Source organism: Lissotriton helveticus, chromosome 6, assembly GCF_964261635.1.
Source record: "Lissotriton helveticus chromosome 6, aLisHel1.1, whole genome shotgun sequence".
Lineage (NCBI taxonomy): Eukaryota > Metazoa > Chordata > Amphibia > Caudata > Salamandridae > Lissotriton > Lissotriton helveticus.
Genome location: NC_136067.1, coordinates 819,473,986 through 819,495,317, shown reverse-complemented (window position 1 = coordinate 819,495,317; position 21,332 = coordinate 819,473,986). Strand labels below are relative to the sequence as shown.

General features: G+C 46.5%; 1 protein-coding gene across 1 annotated transcript in view; it reads left to right on the top strand.

Annotated features, from left to right (window-relative positions):
• The window catches only part of LOC144762518 (uncharacterized), a 709,614-nt gene that overhangs the window by 212,055 nt on the left and 476,227 nt on the right, over positions 1–21,332 (top strand). The window lies entirely within an intron of this gene.

Sequence of the window (21,332 nt, the reverse complement as noted above, 5' to 3'; positions counted from 1 at the left end):
TTCTGTAGTGGACAATGGGTTAATGACTCTGTCCTCCAGAATTTTTTCTTTGGACATCATTGTGTCTTCAGCAATCGACATAATATCGCAAGACTTACTGTTGTTACAACACGGTCAGTCTCAATTGCGTTCTATTGTACAGCTTGGCTGGACGTTACAAAATCTGCGTTCAGGCTATGTGCCTTGGCGTTTAATCAGCACAACGTCACTATTCAATATCTTTAACCTTACTGATAAACAAATCAGTATGGCACAGAAGGGGGCTGATTATACAATCCTGAGCATTGAGAAACTCGAGAGATTACCAGTGACAATGTCAGAACGACCTGTCAGTGAATGGATAATACATGGGATAATTAATATTCCAATATCAACCTTCAGGTTTCAATACTGCCAAAAATATATACAGGCTGGCATGTACGAAAAATTGGGAAAAGGGTACATTAAGACAACATGGAACTTGCCCTATTCACATGCATGTGTCAGTAATAAAGGACAGAAAGTGTTTCTTAGTGGCAATAATTGTGCGATGTCACTAAGCGGTACACTTCTGTGTAATGAAATTAGTTTGCATGGAGCCTGTGAAGGGAACTCAAATAACCTTTCATGTCACCAGCTAGGCGCACCTGCAACAGAGATAGAACCATTCCTTAAAAGACTCTATAACGGGAGTTACATTCTAATTGTGGATCGCAGATGTTGTAGTCTTATGCCCGGGACTCCTTATCTCGTAACTACGACTGCGAAGGTCATGTGCTGTGGACACTCATTGTTCCCCAGCTCCTTTCCAGACAGGGAGGCAATGGCATGGCCTAACTTGAAAATTACTTCTATTCGAAAAGATACTTTAAGCAGAATGAAAACAGTGCTTCTTCAGACGCCGACCAGACTCACGTCATCAAAAGAAACGTATGATCTCCTAGTCGCAAGGACGACTGCAGAGATTCACTCATTGTTATCAACTAATTCCCCCATACATTTCGCAGAAATCCTGAATGAAATCTTAAATATTTCTGATACCAGTGGAGTCTCAAAAGTATTTAAGACAGTATTTTCGATGGCATTAACACCATTCAAAGTCATACTGGGTATTTTTCCAGATTTCGTCCATTCGATTTTTGGCGGACTTCCCCTCATTTTAGGACTAATTGCAGGAATCCTATTCTTGGTCCTAATATTTCGTTATGGCAAACCATGTCACAGACAAAACACCTGCGACAAGGGAAGAAACAATCCGAGCCATTGGATACCGGGACCGGATATCAAAAATCCTGGGACTATCCCGGCTTAGAGACCTGAACATGACTTGGTTTCTTTCATTTCGACCAATGTGGCATCGATGTGTTTTACCTGTATTAAGGTGCTTGCTGTGCGGAGAAGAATGCGTATTGGACACCTGTCTGACGCTACAATCGGATGCGCCTATGGATGCAGAAACATTGTTGGGTCCGATAAAGGCTCATGCTTTGTGCTGCCCTCAACGGCTGCCAATCCTGATTACGGCATTCGTGGAAACTTCACCACTACGATTAAGGGGTAGTGGAGTTCAAGATGAAAGCAGCATCGATCAGGTACGACCTTCTGTCAGCAATACTAATCAAAACGTCAATGGAGACAATCATGCGCACGAATGCATGGTTACACCTTTTTCCGAGTTAGTGGAACTCTCCCAAGAAGCTGTTGACAGCTTTTTCGACAGTCTAAATGATATGATGTTCTCACCAGAACAGAAATAGAGACTTTTAAGCAAGCTAGCACACGGCGTTCCCAACACCCTGAATTTGGCCTTCAACTTAATAGCAAAATAACATGAACAATTTTCCCTCCAGTTCACGGACAGCAATTTTTTCAGCAGCCCCAAAATATTTTTACGAATTTTCGGGACACTTATCTTCTGCTTAAAGTAAGAACTATTCTTAGAGAACTAACATTTCTATTTTTAGAAACTTTATAGACATTAGCTGCCCGCTGGTATGTTCATAAATATTTTTATTCTGTGATGAAATGGTCTCGAACCTTTTTTCTTCTGTATTAAGAACCAGTTCATGTGTAAATTCTCATATACCAATTAGCAATAATGTATACATATGCGTGATTACTTTAGCATTATTCTACAGCTTGAGTGCATATAGTACATGTGAATATTTTTTTCCGTATATTACATTATTCGAAATGCATTACATGTATTTTGGGGTGGTAAGGTATACACGATACTCTACAGTATGTTTTACTATGCCTAGATTCGTAAACATGGCCATAGTTAGCGTGGAGTGGGTGTGATGTATTCTTATAGGTTCTGTATCGATCCCCCTATTCCTGACCCTGTTCTGGTTAACAAGTTAACTAGCAGCCATCCCATGATGCAGAAACCGTTATCTGATTAAGCCACACTACGGCACAGGAACGTGTTATCTGATTAGGTCATAACGCTTGCCATCTAATTAGACAAGCGATATTCCTCCAGCCCCTGATAAGGCATACGGAGTTCTCAAAACAAATCAAACCTATGACAACCTGGGAAAAACCCTGCGGCCATTGTTTTGATTTCATCGAGAACTTCAGCAAAAGAATGTGCTAACGACCAAGTCGTATGACATCCTTATTGACGTATCTATGTCCATCCTTACGTCAATCTCGGCACCTTACAGGTATAAATATTACCGGTATTGCCTTAAGCAAACACACGCGGTGGTGACGAGATCGGAGCAGCCAGACTTGCCGAAGCCCAGAGCAGAGCAGACCCCGCTGGCGCAGCCCCGCCTTCCTGACGCGCTGAGAACGAGACGCTGCTTTCTCCTGCCGAGAAATCCAGCTCCGGCGCTTCCGGGTAGCCCTCGCAGGCAGCCTGGAATATCGAGACCAGAGACGAGAGATACCATCCCTCATTCATCCTAGATTCCAGGTACAGAACTGAATAACCCCTTTCAGAAAATTCTTGAGTCAGTCACTTGGCAAAACAAACTTAACTTAAACTGCTACTTTCTATTCCCGCCCACGTATTAGGCTTAGGTCAGGTACACCGGGGTAGGCGTAGTTAGAAACACCAGTTGAGTACGATTAGTCAAATGTATATGTGTATGTATCTATTTTATCCATTTTAAACCACCTTATGGCTTAGAAACCATATAAATGTTTTTACAGTATTATTTTCTACTTCTGCTTTTATTGTATGCACTTTACTTAACCATAAGTATTGCGATAATATCGATCCATTTCTCTTGTATGAGAAAAGAGACTGATCAATAAATAACATCTTTTATTGAACACGCCCGTCTCTTTCTTTTCTCTACAATCTGGTGAGACTAAGAATGCACGTACTGACTGAGTAAAATAAGTTGTCTTTTGTTTTCACACGACTCTAGAGATACACTCTTGATTAGGGGAGAGCAAAGTTGTCATGTTCTATGGTTGTCAGAAACTAAATCCCTTCTTGTCTATCCAGGGAGGTTCAACTCCTCCTTGCCTATTCGAGAAAGTTTCTAGTGAACTCTGAGCTAGCTGGCAAACCCAAAACTTTAAGTCTAATATCGACAATAGAAGACCTAGTTAACGTCTGGTCTAGGCCTATACTATTGAAGGTATTATTCCAATGCGCAGAGCCTATTGGGATAATAGGAACTACACTACAATCTATGGTCTGACCAAAGTACCGGAAGCAGTTCAATGTCCACCAGAGGGACAGAGGAGAACACCTGATCTAATGTATGCCCTCGCTCATGTGTGGGGCCCGACAAGGCGGGAGCGAGACCCAAAGGGGTGGTAATATCAAACAATTTATTTGAATTTGTGTCCCCCACAGTGTCCAGATGGAAATTAAAATCACCCGCTAGCAGACAATGCTGCGCAGACAGGGCCAGTCTGGATGGGACCTCCTGGAGGTCCTCACAGAAAGAGCCCACCGGCCCAGGGGACCTATACACCAACAGGCCCTTCAGGGCTTGATGGGGGGACAGCCTGATGGCAAAGGCAAGGGACTCAGAGCCCGCTATCGTCTCCATGGGGAGAATAGAACACGAGACGCTTTTCCTAACCACCACCGCCACTCCGCCACCCCTTCCCTTTGCTCTATCCTGTCGGAAGATGTTGTAATCCGGAGGGATAGCCGCCAGGATGTCCGGGTTGGTCGACTCCCCCAGCCAAGTTTCGGTCAGTAGTAGGCAAAGAGGTTTGTCCCTGACCAAGAGATCGAACACGTCAAGGGCATGCCTACCTAATGAACGCGTGTTCAACAGTAAACACAGATGGTTCAGCCGAGCCACGCCTTACCGTTGGACGAGGGAGGGACCAAAGGCAGGAGACTAGCCACAGGCAGGGCAGCGATGCTTACCCCTATACCGACCGGGAAACACAGATCGGCACGCGCAGGGCGTGGGTTGCAAGGAGCGGAGAATCGTAGAAGAATAGCGAATCATGCTGCTCGTCAGGCCAGAGTTCCGCACCGCTACGACGCTTCCGGGACGCTGACTGGCGCAGACGGGCAGGACTCTGGCAAGACTCAGGCACAGCGAGAGGCACGCCCGCTACGCGCTACCGCTGCGCGTAAAGTGTGAGCTTCAAATAGGTCTCCCCCAGGGCGTGAGGAGCGCTAGACCGCTCCCTCCTGAAGTTACTCGGCGTCCAGCCCACACCAAGATGGCGCCCGTACTCACCCCACCACCCGGGAACCGGACCCGCGAAAACGCGGTGCAAATTTCTTTAGCGTGCAGGTAAGGGGCCCAAAATAGAGCGATTAATATCAGGGGAAAATATCAACCAACTAAAGAAATAAAATAGGCCGCAATTGCCATATCGCTTCTAGTTGCAAGAATATAGTTCATCAGGGTTTGCGTCTAGAGTGACCTAGATCCCACCGTTCCGGCAACTCTTCACGTGTTCTATGTGAGTCGCCAGCTTGCTTCTTCTTTGACCTGCACCCACGTTTAGAGTTCAGACTTCCACAGTGATACAGGTCTGGGACATGTATGATTTCAGTTTGATGGCTATTACCCTTTTCGCAAAGACCATTGCCAAATCTATGACCTTGCAATAATATATATTTGTCTCTGTCTAGGTATGAGGTCTAGGTATGAGCTCCAATAGGCATGTTTTGGGTTTGGGGAGGTTCTAGTCCCCCATCAGTTTAGGAACCTGGTCTGAAGCCTTCCTTCAGTAAAGCCGAATCACTGGACATAGCCAGACAGACAACGTGGTAAAAGGTGGCCCTATCAGCCTTACACCAATATCCTCTTGTGAATAATACACAAAGGTCTATTCCGAGGGCTACATCATAAGATTGCCTTAGTTTGTTTTAGGATTTCTGTTTTTGATATTTTTAGCTATTCCTCCTCCGGCTAAAAAAATTATCTGTGCAGTCAATGTAAGAATGTATAATAAAAAAGGCTTTGGCACGTTAGTTAAGGTACTTTCATTTAGATGTTTTTTTTTTTTTTTGTTTTTTTTTATTGATTCAGTTCAAAGCCGCAAAAGCCAAACAGATTTATATAGCAATTACACAATCAGAAATAATCAAATATTAAAAAAACAATATTGAAACAAGCAGCTATATCATCATGGTTTAACCAAACATAGAGAGAGCAGTCATTTTTTCATGGATCCAAATGATCAATCATTGCCTGTCAAATTTGATACCCTTTTTGCATTTTCCTAACAGATTTAATCTGGTAAAGGTTAAATTCTAAATAAAAAACATTGTAAAACTTTGCTCGCCACATTTCATATATAGGAGCTTCTGGCTTCAACCACATTGAAGATATACATAGGCGAGCTACCGCCATAGCCATAAATAAAACATATCTGTTGTGTTGATACCCTGGAAACAAGTTATTGTCATTAGATAAACTAAAAATAATCATCTCTCTTGAGATTGTGACATCACACTTTGTGATATAAGCTAGAAATGTTTCTATAGCTATAAAGAAAGATTTTAACACTGGGCAATCTGAAAATATATGTACAATATCTGCTTGATCAGATTGGCATCTATAACATTTCCCATTGTTAGCATTACCCCATTTCATCATTTTAAATGGCATATGATAAATGTTAAATAAAGTTTTATAATGTTGTGAGTATAAGTTGGCAGACAAGATAATTTTATCAACTATATAAATTGACTCTTGAAAAGGCACAGCCAGTGTGCCCAGTCTATTACACCATTTGGATTCCTGCAATCCCAAATCATCCTGTTGTAAATTCACCAAATGATTGCATATAGTCCCAATACGTGAGGGTTTTTTGAGCATATCGATGAAGTCATTATGACAAAGCGGTAAAGCATTTGGGTGTTTAAAAATAAAATCCCGTATTTGTAAGTACCTAAAAAAGTCATGTTGGGAGAGACTATAGATATCTTTTAGCTCCTGAAAAGAGGCAATTGTGCCATCTTTAACCATTTTGCCTATAGTTAACATACCTTTTTGCCCCCATGTACCCATAGTATAATCCCAGAATATTAACGGAAGCAGTTCTATAGAGTTACATGGAGTATAGAAATGAATACGCCCAAGGGAGATAAGCTTCCGTATGGACCGCCATCCTTTAAATGCAGACACCACCAATTTAAATCTGGTTCTTTTATAATAACTGGGTTCTAAAAAACGAAGTAGCATTTGCTGAGATTGGGGCCAAGTAAAAGAGAAAAAATATCAGGGCTCTCAAATATAGGGGGAGTTCCACCAATCGCAAAATACTTAATATTCTGCATAAGACACGCCAAATAATATAATGCAAAATTTGGAACTCCCCAACCCCCATGTAATATTGGTAGTGTCATAAATTTAGACGCCCTGCGTGCCGATTTCCAACCCCATAAAAATCTATCAGCTATAGATTGTAGTTTCCTCTGTTGTAATACAGGTATCTCCAATGGTACTGATCGGAAATAATATAAAACTTTAGGCAAAATAGACATTTTTAGAACATTGCGTCTCCCAACCAATGACAAATGTAAGCACTCAATTTTCTCAAGTTGATTTCTAATTGATTGTAATATATCTGACCAATTCACCGTGACTAACTCTTGAAGCGACAATCTAATTTTAATGCCAAGATATTTAGCCTCTGTGGTAACCCGATTGTCATTAGGGCAAAGTCCTTGTGAGCATATAACCTGTGTTTTCTGGATATTGAGTTTATACCCCGACACATTACCAAATTCACGAGTCAGGTTTTCTATCTCGTGTAATGCAGGTTCCGGATCTGATGTTATGATCGCTACATCATCAGCGTAAGCTAACACACGTACATTGCCCCCGGGTAAAGCCATAGTTTGTATATGTGGAGATGTCACCAGCATTTTTCAACAGTGGTTCTATGTACATGGCAAATAGTAATGGTGAGCATGGGCACCCCTGCCGTGTGCCCCGAGTGATGTTAACTGCTGTTGATTCTTGACCTGACAAACAAATCTTGGCCCTAGGATGTCTATACATCACTTGTAAAGCATATATAAATTGTGGCCCATACCCCATTTTTCCCAAGATCGCCCATAAAAATACCCATGCAACGCGATCAAATGCTTTTTCAGCGTCTAAAAACACCAAACCAACGTTAGTACGATTTGCAGTTGCATAGTCTATAGTTGCAATGACACGATGTATGTGATTAATCGTACCACGACCGGGAAGGAAGCCATGTTGTTGATTGGAGACAAGTGCCGGAACAACTTGAATCAGCCGATTCGCAAGAATTTTAGAGTAGAGTTTCGCATCTACATTAATAAGAGAAATAGGTTGATATGACCCAGGAAGATGAGGAGGCTTATCTTTCTTTTTAAATACAATTATCCTAGCATTGTCCCATGATGGGGGGGATTTCCATTTTGGGCACCTAAGAACGTTGCCAACATATCGTCTTTAATAATGGGAAACAGCATATGGTATATCTCTAAAGGAAGTTTATCGGGTCCGGTAGCCTTCCCCAGCGCTAATTCTTTAAGGGCGCTTTCAAGTTCTTGCATTGTAATTGGCAGCTCTAGATCTTCTTTATTCACGGAGTCTAGTTGGATTAAGTCAAGTCTATCTATATATTGATGAATTAAATCAATAGAAAAATGTTCTTGGGTATATAGATCTGTATAATAGTCATGAAATACCTGAAGAATACCTTCTGATGACTCTACTAAAGTACCTTGGCTATCTTCTATAGAAGTTATACGCTGTGCTGTCTGGCGCCCCCGCATTCTTTGGGCTAGACATCTTCCCACGTTTTCCCCATATTCATATCTTTCAGCACGATGACATTTATATTGGCGTGCTATGTCCTGGCTCCACACCCCATTTATCTTAGCTTTACATTTAGCAACTTTGTCTTGTGCTGCACTACTATCTCGGTGTAGGCTTATTTCACGTGTTAAATCGCGCTCTGCATTTGTTAGATCCTTCAAAAGGTGTATCATTTTTTTTCCCTTCCTGTTGAAGACTCCAGCCATAGCTACAAGTTTCGCCGCGTAAGCCTGCCTTAAAGCAATCCCATACCATTGCATAGGAGTTAGAACCCCTATTAAGATCAAAAAACTGCTGAGCCCATACTAAAACTTGTTGCAAATAAGTTTCGTCTGAAAGCAGTTTCTTATTAAATGTAAAAGACCTTTTTGTACGCTGGATTTTAAGCAGGGGCATGTCTATAACAATAGGGGCATGATCAGATGTGATACGTGGCATTACAGACATTCTAGATCCTTCTGCCATATACCGAGGTAGAAAAATATAATCAAGACGCACAAATTTCTTATGAGGTGAAGAAAAAAAGGTAAATCCAGGATCTCTCGGATTAGCCAAAGGCCACCCATCAATCAAACCATGTTGATGTAGTAGTTGCCGTAATTCTTTAAATACTTTAGGCTTCCTACCTAAGTATCGGCTAAACCCCCAGTCCCATGTATTCAGCTCCCCATGGATATTAAAATCACCAAGTAGAAATAGTCGAGTGCCCCATAAACCCAATTCTACATTAAAAAATTCTATCACTGCAGTGTCATTGATGTTAGATCCATATACCGTACATATAGTAGCCACAACATTCCCTATGACACATTCAACGATTGCCCAGCGCCCCAGACTATCCACTTTGATTTTACCTGTTGCGACTATAGATTGTCGCCCCAATATAGCCACTCCTCGATTTATAGTAGATTGTTGAGAGGCCGCCAACTCTGTATACCCAAGATCATTCAAAACTTTTCTATTTGACCATAGTATATGCGTTTCTTGGAGACATATTATATCTGGTTGAATCAAACGTATCTCATGCATCACTCGTTTTTGCTTCTGAATGTTATTGAGGCCACATACATTAAATGAACATATGTGAAAATTACAGCTAGTCATGGCTATTGAATGGATTCCTTACGCAATTACACCCAAAAAGAAACAGTATATTTAGTCTAAACATTCTATGGCTTTGACTGAATTTTTCCCTTTTTCTCCCCAACACACCGCCTGTCCCCCCCGAACCCACCCCCCCCACCACAGCCCCCGCCCACCCCCAGTGACCCTCCCCAAAACAAAGGCAAAGGGGCCTATCGCCCCATTGATGCGTGTGAGATCGTCTCTCAAATTTGGGCGTATCCGTTAACCTATAAGAAAATAGCATGAGGAGTAAACCATATGAACAGATGAATATTCAAAGTTAACAATTTTTCCCTCATGCTAAAGAGTTTAGATATTCCTTCGCTGGAGCCTCAGTTGTGAAAAACCGATTCTGTCCTTAATATATTGTTTTTAATGTAGATGGTTGAAGGAGAAAAGCTTGAGCGCCCTTCTTTTGAAATGGAGCAATCAGCTGGCGCATTCTCCAGTGATTTTCTACGGTGGCATGACCGTAATCAGGGCGTACAAAAAATTCAATACCCTTCCCAAAACGCTTTTTATCTGGTCTTGCAAGGTCATATACTTTTTGTCTTGCCAGAAAGTTATTTAGACATATCAGAATTGCACGGGGGTATTGATGACTTTCATTGTCCCCTATTGTTTGCTTGCGAAATGGAAAGCGATGTGCCCTTTGAATCTCCTAAGACCACTGCCAGTCTTTAACCTCCGGGAAAGCTTCTTCAAAAAGTTCGACCACAAACTGTCGGATGTCCTGTCCCTTGCGTCCTTCGGGTACACCCAAAACTCGCAAGTTGTTGCGGCGTAGCCGATTCTCCAAATCCACCAATTTTATATTCACGTCGTCTTTCTGAGCCTTTATTCCATCAATGTCAGTTCTATTAAGAGTTACTTGATCTTCTAATGAAGAAATACGACCTTCCGCTTCTACCATTCTATCAGTAAAATCATTACATGATTTCGCCAGCCGTCGCACGGTGTTTTGAAGTTTTTTGCAGGCATGTTCAGCTTTAGCCTCCAGGTGTTGATCAGAGATGGCTTTCAGAATAATGTCTACTGGGGTTTGGCTTGGAGTTCCAGGGCTAAAGCAATTTTGTTCAGCGGCATTTGCTTGATCTTCGTGGTGGCATTGATCCAGATCTATTGCAGTCGTATCTCCATTAGATATTTCCTCACTCCAATTGCTGTCCACTTGTAGATTAGCTGTATTTTCCAAAGAAGAAGTCTCCACTTCGTCCTCTAAGTCGCCCTCCAAATCAGAGCCCTCAGAGTGTTCTGAAAGTGAATAAAATTTGCTATCCTTACTACTGATTGGATCGCCTTCCGCTCCTTCTGCCCCTTCGATCCTAGGGGGATCCACCTCAGGATCAGCATCAGTATCGGCACTGGCGGCAACATCAGTGATAGGATCATGAACCACAGTTTTTTGTAATATAGTAGATGAGGCAGCTGGAGAGATTACCGGTGAGACTACTAGTTGTTCAAGTGCCTCCACCAAAGTCTTATCTTGCTCATTTTCAACGTCTAAAACCACCAGATCAACAATGACTTTATTTTTCCCTATCCACCTCCAGCTGACAAAGTCTTTACCACTGGGGTTTTCGCTTTTGTATTGAACATTTGTGGTATTTTCGGAGTACCTATTTGACTAGCATCAACTTCATCATTGTTCCCACTGTTAAAATCTGGATTGTGGCGTAAACATTATCGGCGCCATCTCGTCCTTTTCAGATCCATGCGCGCGCTTAAGCAGCAACCATCTCTGCCCACTCCCGATAGCCAGCGTCTCTCTCTCTCTCTCCCTCACTCCCCAGCCTCGCAAGCATCCCCGACAACCCCCGGTCTCTCCTGCTTGGGTCGTAAACGCACCTCCAGCGCGACCCTGCCTCCGAACCACATCCCGTGCTGAACCCCCTCACTCTTTCATCTCATTCATAGAACAGGCCCTTTTGATAACCTCTTCCTCCCTGCCCGATTGTCCGGCCTGACCCCAGGCCATCACTTAGCTCAGCAGATGCAGTTTATTGCCCCCTACAGTAGGACCTCGCCCCACATCAAAGGAGCGGGGATTAATCAATGCCTTCACCCCCCCCTAGATCCGACCGATCGCCCACATTCCTGTTCCCAGCGGAATGTCCAGCTGCGCGATAGCCATCATGCTGTGATTTGGGTGGGGACCTCTACTGTAGATATGTGTGAGAACGGGCCTGAACCGGGGATCCAAAGATGCCTTTGTGAACTTCAAAGCAATACCACGGATGTCATAAATGTAATAAAGCCATAAACCTGTGTATAAGAGGCCAGGCCTCATAGATGCGGTTAGAGCACCTCGAGAAGATACCCTGTTGTCTGATTTGACGTGTTCTGCTCCGTCGGAATAAAACTTCTGTTTCCTGCCTTCCAGTCTCCAGCGCCTGCCTCTTTATTTGGTAACCGAGAGTAGGGTGAGAGGCGGCTAACGCCGGGCAAACCTTGAGAAGGGGTAATCGACCTGATCTGCCTGACCCTTTTTCCTCAATTGGCGCCCAACGTGGGGCCAATAGCGACACGTGGATCCAGTGGGAGAGGTCCTGACGACGGAGTGAACGACTGCAACGATCGGGAAGTGCACCTGCCCGATAGACCCTCGTCTGGCAGCCGATCATCCGAACTTCACTAGTTCCGAGCAGACCTCTCTCGAGTGATCTACGGTCCTGACTGGGAACCATCAGGAGTGCCACGACAGAAGATAGAGGACGATCGGGCGCTGGAATCGGAAGACAGGAAACTGTCCATACGGTCCGGGTAAGGTCGTGTAACACGACAAACTGTGAAATATTTGATTGATTGATTGGAAAATACTAGTATTACTCTCCGAATTGTTGGTTCTCTTGGAGATTCTCTGTCTGCAAACGGAGATAAATAGAAAGTATTCTCTCTTCCTTTGCAGGTAGTGAAGGGTAGGTAACGCAGGCTTTTGCCCCCGTTGTAATCCGTCGTGCCTATCTTTCTCCCCCACTGATTGATTGTTTGCCCGAACATTGTTTGTTCGAGGATTGTTTTCTCGAGAATTCTCTGTCTACAAACGGGGAAGGATAAAAGTATTCTGTCCTCCTTTGCAGATAGTGAAGAATAGGTAACGCAGGCCTTTGCCCCCGTTGTAACCCGTCGTGCCTATTTCTTTCTCGCCACTGATTGTTTGATTGAACGGACATTAATTGTTCGGCATTTGGTTTTTTGGAGGTATTCTCTGCTAACAAATAACGTGGAATAGAGATATTCTGTCTAGTCTTTGTAAGCAGTGAAAGGATAGGTAGTGCAGACTTTTGTCCCCATTGTAACCCGTCATGCCTATCTTCTCCCCATTGTCCAGTAGTTGGTTCAGCCCGGACCGCTTATTAAAGGTGGATCATCCAGCTCCTCTGGAGGGCACCCCTAATAAGGATATGTTTTTAAAGTATGGACTAGTCGCCGTAGCTTATAGTAAGTTATGGCATAAATATACTAAAAAGGATCAGGAAAGTCAGTAGCCACTGATAGGATCCTTCGATGACGCAAAAATAAGCGTGCTGCAAACAGCCCTTTGTAACAATAAAACAACGCCCACTATGCTTGATAGTTTCGGCATGTGGCGCAAGGAGACGGAACAACGAAAGAAAAGAAACGAAGTCAGACTAGAGAAAGAATTGCGGAAAGCAGCTCATTTAGCTGCGAGCAAATTGAAAGAAGAGAAAAAGGAAAGAGAGGGAGCTAGACTGAAGCAAGAATCCGAGACATCGAGCCAATGTCCCATCAGAACACCCTCTATGCTTTACCCTGAGCTACCTTCGAAGCAGCGAACGAACGATGATCTACTGCTAGGTCCCCCGATCATCTACATGCCCCCTCCATACGCCCCTTCCCAACCTCTAGTGCAACGCACGCAACCCCCTAGCACAGATGAGAGCAGTGCCAGAGCCTCGGTCCTCACAGCCTCCGCGCCGGCCGAGCCCCTTGTACTCAGCGCAGCGCAAGCAGCAACATTAGATGAGCCCAAAACTAAGAAGAAAGACTCTGCTAGGCTCCATCGATTGAATAAGGATGAACGAGCAGGGATTGATAAGATCGCAAAGACGCTAGTAGAACGGAAAGAAAGCGAAGATTACGTGACAGATATATGCAATACATATGCTGATAACCACAAACGACACTTTGTTGCACGTTTCTGTTACCACACCCTTAACGCCTATGAAGACCGGTATCGTAACAAAGGTCCCGAAAGCCTAACGACTCTGTATAGAAAAGTCGACATTGGAGAACAGGGCGAGGGTGATGTGACGGACCTCTTCTCGCGCACGCTTGAAGTCTTCCGCCACCTCACTGAACAGAGATTAGAGGCCGACACCACGACCCCTGCAGCAACTGAGCCTCAAACCGAGAGAACTGACACCATGATGCCAATAAGAGAAGCGCCACCTTATTGGGTCCCCTCACGAGGACAGGGAACACACGACGATATTAACCACCAAGATGCGAAAGGGAGGGTAGTGTACAACTGGGTCTACCAACCCTGGGATCGGCAAGACATCCTGACTTTCCGACAGTCCTTGCCCGACCTACGAAAGAACCCCACTGCCTTCTACACAGAATTAGGTACCGCCTTGGGTTCGACGATTATGACCCTAGCGGACATCGACTTGTTTTTCGGGCTATGTCTGCCAGCTGATGTGTGGAAGCAAATCCGGAAAGTCGACCACCTTGAGCTGTTCGGACATACCTGGTCACAACTCGATGGCATAGACAAACAGCGAGAGCCCGGACAGAAACCCTTGAAATCGATTCTAGACCTGCCAGACAAAATAGTACTAAAACTGAAAACCATAGTACCAGAAAAGAAGGTGGACTGGTCGGTAGTAACGGCCTGCTGCCAGAAACCACAGGAAGACGCCTCAGAATATTTCTCTCGGTTCGAAACGGTGTTCTCCGATTACAGTGGCCAGGACATGACCTCTGTGACCGGACATCACTTGTTCGTCCAGAACTTTGTAAAAGGCCTGACACCAGAAGTCTCGCAAAAACTGCAGACTAGTGAAAGTAGTTGGGCTGCCTCCAAACCCGCGGCTATCCTTCAGATGGCTCAATACTACGAACGGCAAAAGAACGAGAACGATAGGGCGACTGAGAAAAAGAAAAAGGATTTGAAAGAACGAGTGATGATTGCTCAGTTGCAAGGAGCGACGACAGGAAGGGAACAGTATAGAGGAAACTACCAGTCGAACGCTCATAGAAATCCACCCCCTAGAGACCGCACACCCGCACCCGGCGCTCCACGAACAGACCTCGATGAGAACCAGTGTGCGTTTTGCAAAGGATATGGGCATTGGAAGTCCCAGTGCCCGGTCCTGCTAGAAATGTACAAAAATAGGGACTCAAAAGACGTAGCGGGTGGGCCGAAAAATAAAGGACAGGGACGAGGGCACACAAACGACGCCAGAAATGACAGATCAGGCAGACCGAACACTTTTGACCACCCCCGACAGAACCAATGCCAGCAGACTGACTGTGACGATGCCCGCGACTTTGCATAGGACTGCCTAGGGCAAGGGAGGGATCCAGTCAAGCTCTATGTTGACCAGCAAGGTCCTTATGTCACAGCTAAAGTCCTAGGTACGAAATCTCCATTTCTGGTAGACACTGGCGCGACACGTAGTGCGTTATCTAAACGACTGATTCCAAGGGCACCCTTGTCTGGCTCACGCATAACATCAATAGGCTTTGATGGAACGCCCTCCACTAACCCCTTATCTGCACCGGTCTCCTTCGACTTGGACAGTAACCCCACTGACACGACGTTTCTGCTTTCCTCCAACACCCCCGATGCCATTATGGGACTTGACTTACTGAAGCATTTCCGAGCTACCATCAGGTGTTCACCGGGCGGAGTTCGAGTCATTCTGTACGATAACCCGACTTTGCTCAGACCTCATCCCGCACGACACATGTTCTCCATCTCTGACGCTGACGCAGCCTTACTTGACTCTCTGCCTCTGTATCTGTGGGCTAAAACTGACGCTGATGTAGGACGAATGATGATCAACCCCGTGCACATAACTGTTCGCCAAGATGCGATACTCCCGAAACTTCCACAGTATCGGATATCGCCCGAAGGTGAGAAGGCATTGGTAATGATAATCCAGTCCCTGGTAGAGGCAGGAGTGGTAGAGGAAGTAGTCAGCAATATTTGCAACAGCCCTATTCTACCCATTGTGAAGAAGCAGGGCGAGGGAGATGAGAAAGCGTACCGCTTCATCATCGACCTTCGAGAGGTCAACAAGGTAGTTGTACCTCAGTACCCCGTAGTCTCAGATTTCGCCACCATTCTGACCCTGATTCCTTCCACCGCCACTACCTTCACTGTAATAGACCTCAAGAACGCTTTCTTCTCCATCCCCATCCACCCAGACAGCCGCTACCTTTTCGGCTTCACGTTAAAATCCCGCTCATATAGATTTTGTAGAGCTCCCCAAGGTTACACAGAAAGTCCCAGCATCTATAGCCAGGCCCTCAAGGGACAGCTGGACGCCGTTCAGCTACCGGAGGGAGTGGTGTTGATACAGTACGTCGATGACATCCTTTTGGCGGCCGACACCACTCCACTTGCAGTCACAGCCACCATCCAACTCTTGCACTTCCTTGCGGAAAATGGCCACAAGGTCTCCAAGAAGAAGTTGCAATTCTGCCAACCCCAGGTCACCTACCTAGGCCACCTCTTGTCCAAAGATGGGAGAAAACTCACACCCGATCGAATTCAGGCCATTCTAGAAACCCCTGTCCCAAAGACCCAGAAACAAGTCCGCTCCCTGGTAGGCCTCACCTCCTTCTGCCGACAGTGGTTGCCAAATTTCAGCCTCATTGTAAAGCCATTACTTTCCCTACTAGCCAAAGATGTCCCCTTCCCACTCCCTTGGACCCCCGAATGCCAATCTTCCTTCAAAGAACTTCGAGACGCCCTTTGTTCTGCACCAGTCCTAGGAACCCCCGATTACACCAAGCCCTTCTCTCTCTACACTCACGAAAGGGAGGGGTGCGCTTTGTCTGTCCTGACTCAAACTATTGGCCCCAAGCAACGACCATGTGCCTATTACTCTGCCACCCTTGACCCCGTAGCGAGAGCCTTGCCTGCCTGCCTTCGAGCCGTAGCTGCCGCTGCTGTCTCTATCCGACAAAGTGAGGGGATCGTACTATCGAATTCCCTCACAGTATTAGTGCCCCATGCTGTTGACACCCTCCTGAACCAGACTAAGACGCAACACCTGACTAGCGCCCGACTGACTGGATACGAACTGACTCTGCTTGCATCCCACATCACGCTGAAAATATGTACCACACTGAACCCAGCCACCTTGTTGCCTCTGCCCGAAAACGACCCAAATGTCCCCCCTATACATGACTGTGTGACCCTCACAGACGAACAGACTAGGAGTAGAGTTGACCTCCAAGACACCGCTTTCACAGACTCTGACGGAGAGCTATGGGTAGACGGCTCTTGCATCAAACTCTCCGACGGCACCACCTCAGCTGCCTATGCAGTAACGACAGCCCGAACAGTAATTGAGACAGCCCGCATCACACAACGATCCGCACAGGCGGCAGAACTGATTGCCCTCACACAAGCATGTATTATAGCGACAGGGACCACGGCAAACATCTACACGGACAGTCAGTACGCCTTCGGAGTGGTTCACCATTTTGGACTCTTGTGGAGAGAAAGGGGATTCCTGACGTCCCACGGCACGCCCATCCTCCACGGAGATCTAGTCTCCGCCCTGATTGAAGCAGTTCTCCTCCCCAAACGATTAGCTATAATCAAATGCCAAGCACACAGAAAGGTGACGGACATCATAGGACAGGGAAACGCACTAGCCGACATCACTGCCCGAACCACAGCTGAGAATAGGACGACGACCCGCATGTATGTGACCAGGTCACAAGCAGAAAAATGGACTGACGCTAGGGAAACGATTAAGGACATCCAGATGGCCAGCTCACCACCCGAATTAACTGAATGGGCACGGGTGGGATTGAAATACGATGAAGGCTGCTGGCGGACAAAAGACACAAACAAATGTTTGCTGCCTGACTCGTACTTGATCCCCATACTGACTATGGCACACTCCCCCGCACACATAGGATCTGCCCCCATGATCGAACTCATCTCCAGGGTCTGGCACAACGACAAAATTCCCGAATCAGCCAGACGCCTGGTCCAGCAATGCCTTATCTGCCTGCAACACAACCCTGGGAAAGGAACTGTGGTACCCCGGGGAGAGTTTGGGGTCCCCGACCATCCCTTTGAGGTCCTCCAGATGGACTACATCCAACTAGAAAGATGCCAAAGCCTGAAGTATGTATTAGTCATTGTGTGTGCCTTCAGCAAATGGGTAGAAGCCTATCCAACCCGTGATAACACTGCCATGACCACTGCCAAAGTACTACTGAAAGAGTTTTTCCCTCGCTACGGCCTTTGTCGAATTCTATGGAGCGACAACGGCCCCCACTTCATAGCTGAAGTTATCCAACTAATCTTGAAAGGGTTGGGTGTAAAACAAAGGTTTCATGCAGTCTTTCACCCCCAATCTGCTGGCTTAGTTGAGCGACACAACGCCACACTGAAACTAAAACTGTCGAAGATAGTGGCCACCACAGGACTTAAATGGCCAGATGCCCTCCCACTGGCATTACTATTGATGCGCTCCACTCCCACTAAGCACCATTTGACCCCCTACGAGGTTGTATTTGGGCGACCGATGAACCTCTGGACTGCCCCTAAACCGACCTCCATTCACGACGTCCCGGATGTCCTACTGTCTGATTACTTGTGCAAATTGACTAAAACGTTGTCTGTCATTCATCAGCAGGTGCAGCAGGCCATCCCCGATGCTTCCAGGGGTCCGGGTCACGATATCCAACCGGGGGATTATGTGCTGATCCGAAATTTCCAACGGGCAAAGAGTCTGGAACCCCGGTGGACGGGCCCCTGGCAAGTACTGATCACCACCCGGACGGCTCTTTGAGTGGAGGGGAAACGACACTGGCTGCACGCACACCACTGTAAAAAGGTCTCCTCGACCCTGGCCACGACAGAAAACGTCAGCACCCAAGAAGAGCTCCTGAACAAAGACCGGCCATCACTGAACTGTTATCCTGATACCGAGGCACTCGAACTTGCAAAATTCTCAGATCCCACTGTGCCATCCAGGGAAGGGTATTTCCTGCGTCGAAAGGAGGGAGCTTCGGCTAAGTAGACCACAGACTAAGTTGAATCTCTGAACGGTAGCCTAAACACAACCAAGGGTTACCCGGAGAGAAGCTAAAACGAAGTCTGCGGTTCTGCCCACTACCGAGCACCTCGAAGATGATGGAAGCGCCAGATAAGAAGATGATGGAAGCGCCAGATAAGAAAATGACGGGAGCAGCCGGAAATACTCACTATAGGAACCCAAAGACTGACAGTATGCACAGATCAAAGACAATTGCCCTTTTCATTTTCCTCCTCTTTTGCCTCCTCCTCATGACTTCCTTCTGGATCGTGGAAGAGAGTGCACCCGCTCATCAGATATTGCTGACCACTGCACAGCCAACCACTATGAAAGAGCATCACCTGATCTCCCTTTCGCCTCAGCTCCGAGAAAGGCGTAAGGAGTTCTGGAACAATTCCTTCGTGCAACTGTTGCACCAACACAACCTTGCCGCCAACGCCACAAACTGCTGGATCTGCGGGTTACTCCCGCATGCCACCGGACACTCCATCCCTTTCATCCCCTCCCCTTTCTCAGTTCATGGCTCCTGCCTTGCCTGGTTGATCCTCTTGCAAGAGAGCTACAAGGACAACGCCACTTCTGGTCAAACAGTGTCACACTTCTACCATGGGTTCTGGCTGAACAAAACCGGGAGGACATCTGCTCCCTTTTGTCCTTTGACCTCTGGTTCCTCCTTTCATATGGACATCCCTGCAAAGAAACGAGTTGAAATGCAGGTGTTCCATAATCCAGCCAGACCCACCTTCTCCTACCTACGGAAACGAACTACTGCCACTCTGACTGTGGCTCTGTCTGTCATCAATGTCACGGGCCTCGTGTGCCTCGAAGGCCTGGGAACGCAGCTGGTGGGTCGCAGTTCCTGCCACATCACCAGAACATTGGACTCAATTGATCCCCCCTCCTTTGTTGCTTCTCCGAATATGTACTTTGTTTGTGGCACCAAAGCTTACACTTGGCTTCCAAAAGGTTGGGGGGGTACTTGCTACATTGCCTTCGTTCTCCCTCCAACGTACGTGGCACCAGCAAACCATCACCGGCAGAAGCGCGCAAGAGACATTGAACAAGCCGACTCCACCGGAGCACAGTTCCTGGATGCAGTGAAGGGACTTGTTCCTCTGTGGGGCCCAATGGCAAACAGCCGCGCCATCCGACACCTGACCCAGGCAGTAGAAACGACCATGAACATCACGGCTGGCATCCTCACTAACAATACGGCCGAGCTTCAGGCAGTCCGCCTGGTGGCTCTTCAGAACCGCCTTGTTCTAGATGTGGTTCTAGCTGACCGTGGAGGAGCATGCCGCATCATCGGATCCAGCTGTTGCACCTACGTGCCAGATAACTCGCCCTCAGTCTACAAAGCTATCGAGCACCTCCACAGACTTTCCTCAGAGGTTCACCAGGAGCAAGAAGGATGGTCGCTTGGGAGCTGGTTTTGGGGCACTTTGAAGGACTGGGGATGGAGGTTGTTTACATTTATATTGATACCGGTCGTGGTACTGTGTGGGTGTTGCCTAGGTATTCAATGCTTGCCACCTTTGTGCTTACTCATCGCTAACTGCATGTGCCCTAAGACTCCGAATTTCGACACTGAACGTATGAACGCTTTGTATGATATCGAAATACGTAATCTAATGGGGATAGACATAAATTGACAAGCTGGCTAGATATGTTGAAAAGGGAGGACTGTTAAAATCTGGATTGTGGCGTAAACATTATCGGCGCCATCTTGTCCTTTTCAGATCCATGCGTGCGCGTAAGCAGCAACCATTTTGATTGCCATGGCCTCTCTGCCCACTCCCGATAGCCAGCGTCTCTCTCTCTCTCTCCCTCACTCCCCAGCCTCGCAAGCATCCCCGACAACCCCCGGTCTCTCCTGCTTGGGTCGTAAACGCACCTCCAGCGCGACCCTGCCTCCGAGCCACATCCCGTGCTGAACCCCCTCACTCTTTCATCTCATTCATAGAACAGGCCCTTTTGATAACCTCTTCCTCCCTGCCCGATTGTCCGGCCTGACCCCAGGCCATCACTTAGCTCAGCAGAGGCAGTTTATTGCCCCCTACAGTAGGACCTCGCCCCACATCAAAGGAGCGGGGATTAATCAATGCCTTCATCCCCCCTAGCTCCGACCGATCGCCCACATTCCTGTTCCCAGCGGAATGTCTAGCTGCGCGATAGCCATCATGCTGTGATTTGGGTGGGGACCTCTACTGTAGATATGTGTGAGAACGGGCCTGAACCGGGGATTCCAAAGATGCCTTTGTGAACTTCAAAGCAATACCACGGATGTCATAAATGTAATAAAGCCATAAACCTGTGTATAAGAGGCCAGGCCTCAGAGATGCGGTTAGAGCACCTCGAGAAGATACCCTGTTGTCTGATTTGACGTGTTCTGCTCCGTCGGAATAAAACTTCTGTTTCCTGCCTTCCAGTCTCCAGCGCCTGCCTCTTTATTTGGTAACCGAGAGTTGGGTGAGAGGCGGCTAACGCCGGGCAAACCTTGAGAAGGGGTAATCGACCTGATCTGCCTGACCCTTTTTCCTCACCATTTTGTTTTGACTTTGCCGCCAGGGCAGCCCGAGTCCCAATCTGGTTCTCACCACTGGGTCTTGTTTTCCAGCCACGGGCTGTTTTAGGACCCATAATAGATAAATTACTAAACACACAGCAGGGTTCAAAAAAAGAAAGAGAGAATCTCTGTTTCTCAATCTTTCACTCTGTCAATTTAGAA